Below are 4,560 nucleotides of genomic sequence, written 5' to 3' on the forward strand. Positions count from 1 at the left end.
GTGGTGCACAGTAGGTATTTGCTTTGCTACTGAATGAAACTCTTTCACAGGCGCGCAAATTCAATGTTCGCCTTTAAAATTAATGTTAGATATAGAAGCATGGTTATGAGTTGCGTGTTGTCAATCTCTTTAAGTACCCAGTTCAGTAAAATTAGTAACACGTAAACGGGTATCGCAACGACTACGGTACATCTCACTGTTTCGCTTAGATGCTCAAACAGTAAAATTGTAACACGTAAACGGGTATCGCAACGACTACGGTACATCTCACTGTTTCGCTTAGATGCTCAAAAGCACTTCCGGGCAGCACAGGTAACGCAGCCTGGCGCCATCTCACCGGAAGATATTGCCCCTTCAGCTAACTAATTATTCATTTTAAACTCACAGGATCTGTAAGTCTGAGCAGTGTCGCCGTTACTCATATTTGCTGTGCAGCTTCCAAATTGCCATCGCATAAGCAGTGTAATCGAAATATGCACCAATTACTAGCTTCACTAGTCGACAATCCCGAATTTCAAAAAGAAGAATCGGGTTTGAAATTCTACGCGTCACTCTAAGTTCCGTACCGGTAACCTCAACAGTACTCATTTGCCCATGCTCGTAACTTCAACAACAGTTCTGACCGCAAGCTGCACAAGCCACTGACCAGCACAGGGCAGTGTCGACGTCCGCACACCACACAACGACGAGCTGAATCTTAGGTTGTGGTCGCCCCTTCGGACGATAGTCTCGCGATTCTTATTGGCGGTGCGATCACACGATAGTCATGAGGAAAACAAGTCAAGGCAGGCTCGGGTAATGGAACACGAACGCGCATGGGTAAGTAGGTCAGCTGCGCCCGTTCACTCACAGTCATACATGTCAATACACAATGTCGGACAGGACGGCCTTTGCCGCAAGGTGAGTGGTGGGCACAAAAAGCAAACAACGTGAAGAGTCAGAAGTACATTAACGGAGCAAGCAAATGAATGGGGGAATCACCATGGGGTCAAGATAGACTCAGTAATCTGATGTGGACGCACCGCCCATCCTTAACGAGTACCTTACTTCAGAATCGTTGCTCTCAAGATTTGATGATAGCTTTCTGCTTTCGGATCTTGTTGAGATAGTGATATACAGTTGTCGATCTTATCTTCAGCAGACTTGCTTCCGAGCTGGGATGAAAACAAATGAATCGCGCACTTTGGCCGACCATCGGTGAGACGGTGTTTATGCAGACGAAGAAGGAAAAGGGGATGGTCTACAAATTAAGCCGGTTCAGTCATATGATTAAATGAATAATATTGTAAGTGCCAAGATAATTGCCACTTTATTGTGGAATGCTTGAGCATTCCCATTACTTTCAAAGGAAAAGAAGTCTTCAACTACCGACAGCAGCTGCCCAGAATGCTCGATGAGGGATATTGTTTCAATATTCTTGGCCACCATTTGCAACGCTTGTTCGCAAGTGCTGTGACAACTTTGGCTGGGGGTTGGGAAGAATAGATGGAGTTTAGTGTATTTGTACTTCCTATTTTAGACCCAGTTCATCTCTACGGATTTCTTCTTTTCACTGATAACTCCACACTATCCCGCTCCAAATCATTCACTTCAAAACCCTTCCTATGTAACTCACTGAACAGCGGTTACATATTATTTTGTATATGCAGCCCTGAGACGTAACGGAATGTACCAGTCTCATGCATGACAACATCTGAATTTATTGAAGGCATGTTAAACAGAGTAAAGATTGAAGGAGAATACAGAAGGAGGAAAACGCGCTCGGCAGTGGTGCAATCGAAGGGTCGACAAATGGACTACTAGTAAAACATAAAAATAAAAAAAATTATGTATAGAAATAAAAGAATAAAATACGATTACCGCACGAAAGTAAACGCATAACCAACAGCCAAAGTTTTACCCACTGCCTTTCGGGATTTTAGACCAAGCAGCATGACAACTGAAGTCTGGGTCTCTAAAATGTTAGTCTAAGATCTGCGAAACAATTCAGCATCCCTTACATACTCAGTTGGATATTTGATAAGGTTATTGAATTTTCAACATGTGGTCTGGTCACAATGTGGTCAAAAACGTCAAGTCATGGGAGTTAACTTCAGATGGCTATCAAGCTTACCAGTCGTAAATAAATGCTGGGAGGACAAGAACCCTCTGAGCGAACCTTTCCTCTTCCCCTCCATAGGCTGTTCGCGAAGAATCCATTAAGATTTGATGTCTATTACTTGACGGCACTGAGTTCATGCGTTTCAATTTCTTGGCTAGCCTAATTTCCTTTGAAGTGCGCTTTGCTAGATTTTGTGACCAATCCCACGAGCCTTTCGCAACCGATTACTCGACTAAAACATACCGGTTGTCTTTGAGGTTGTCTCAACTTAGAGCGGTGTCATCCGCGTGGTTAGAGTCTGAAGTCTAAATGCTCTAGCCATTGCACCATTTAATCAATCGCAATGCCAAAGAACCCAGTTCTCATGCAGATGTCAAGATCAGTCAAGATCCTCGTCATAAACTCAAACTCTGAGCTTAAATGATGAGCAGAAGCACTGATGTGATCGCAGAACTAAATTTATATGCAATGTTTTTTACGGATTGAGCAGAAAAAGTGTCAGACCGGTGGTATATTGGCCAAGGGTTTTCTTCAGCCTGTCTCGAAGAAATTTGATTTTGCATTCAGTATTGCATCAGCCGTAGGTTAGGCGGAACCCCTTCGACAGCTCACGACCGGTTTCACCAGATTCGAGGCTCATTAGGTAGGCAAAATATATGATTTTATGTCAGCTATAAACTTCACTCAAACACCGAACTGTACTCGGTATGCAGCCTTGTCGGCTGCTTTTCCCACCACATGAATATACCATGCACCAAGTTAAACATAAGTGGATGTTTGTAGTCATTTAAAGAATATCACACTTGAGGGATTCAGCTTGAAATCTGCTGTCTCTCGTTCAAGTTACTGTAATGTGTAAACGAGTCTTTATTGTCAAATTTGGTTTTTGTGTATTTGAACAAATGCTTCTTTGCGTAGTTTCTGTCGATGCTATGATTATGGCAGCTTAAATCAACGACATTGTGAAGAATAAAACTCGCTCCTATTTAGTGCATTCCGAATAAATTAATCCCACTGAAGTGGTTCGATAGTCTGCATGTTCCCTTGACTGAACAAGTGACGCATTATTTTACCATCTACCCGGAGCCCCACTATAACTGTTTGGCAGCTTTGGACTAAAGCCAGCACGGTTCGGGATGCGAGTAACGGAAGTGCTAAATTTATCTTGTTTTCAGAAAAACAAGTTTGACTGAACAAATGACGACATTGGTGAAAGTGCGTTATGATGGATGGCCTAGTGAAATAAATGTCTTGCCAAGTTTGCGCGAGACTGAATTTGACGGTGACTTTATAAGAGATGGTATTGTGCCGAATCTAGACCGCAACTTACCCCTAGTACCTGTGTGGTTAACAATCGTCCGCGTATGACTTGCATGTACCGAGGTTTCGAAAGTGCCCAGTCTGCTCAATTGCTATTCTTTGCGCGCGAAACCTTTTCCCTAAAGTGATACTTTGTTAGGATGAACCTCACTTGTACTGATGTAAGCCTTACATTATTTTACAGATGTCTGGAAAGAAATCACCTCTAGTCGACCAATGGTCATGGAACCAAATCTGATAACCAAGCATGTATTTCCAGGTATTCTGACTCATTTGCTCGACAGTGATCTAAATCTTACTCAGGTAAGTCCAAAACTATTCGTTGGTTTGGCTACAATTGCATTAAACCTTTTTGATGGTCCTGTTATGCTTCACCTTGCACATTTTTCCCGCCATATTTTTTTCGCCATGTGTGACTGTTCCAAAATTCACCCTTTTATTCCGGTTCCCTATTTTTTGTCAGTTTCGCACGGTAATCTCCACCCTCTACTCCCTTCTTGGGGTACTTGACATCGCAGTTTGCGGTCCTGAGAACAACACGGACAATACGCAATATCGAACCATTCCAGCGGTGACCATCGATGCACCGGGTGGCAGCGATTACGGGGACGACGCATCAGAAATTGGGTCCGAGTATGAGTAAGTTGAGTAGCTCTCGTTTAGTAGCACACAATGGGACTCAGAATCGCCTTCGTCACCTTTGGTAAGATAGACTTGAGACCAATGAGAAGTGCCATTATCAATGAAGATATTCTTTGGCGAGAAAGGAGGGGCAAAAAAGAGGATATATATGTATATATCAAACACAGTCTATTGAGAAGCCATCACATAAAATATCCAAATATTCAAATAAATATTAACATTCAAATATGACCAAATAATTCAAATTCAAGGTAATTCAAGGTTTAATGGTCGACCAAATAATCAAATTCAAGGTAATTCAAGGTTTAATGGTCTAAAAAGCAGTTAACTTTACAACGACCATAGGGGTAAAGGGACGCAAAAATTTTCGTAATGTTTGCTGAGTATCACATGGAGTTAAACAGTTCCAGATTCGGTTTGGACGTAAGATATGCATCTAAATTGTTCTTGAAAATGGTTAAACTCCGCGAATGTACAACATTGGGAGGTTGGGAGTT

This window comes from Opisthorchis viverrini, assembly GCF_000715545.1.
Source record: "Opisthorchis viverrini unplaced genomic scaffold opera_v5_154, whole genome shotgun sequence".
NCBI lineage: Eukaryota > Metazoa > Platyhelminthes > Trematoda > Opisthorchiida > Opisthorchiidae > Opisthorchis > Opisthorchis viverrini.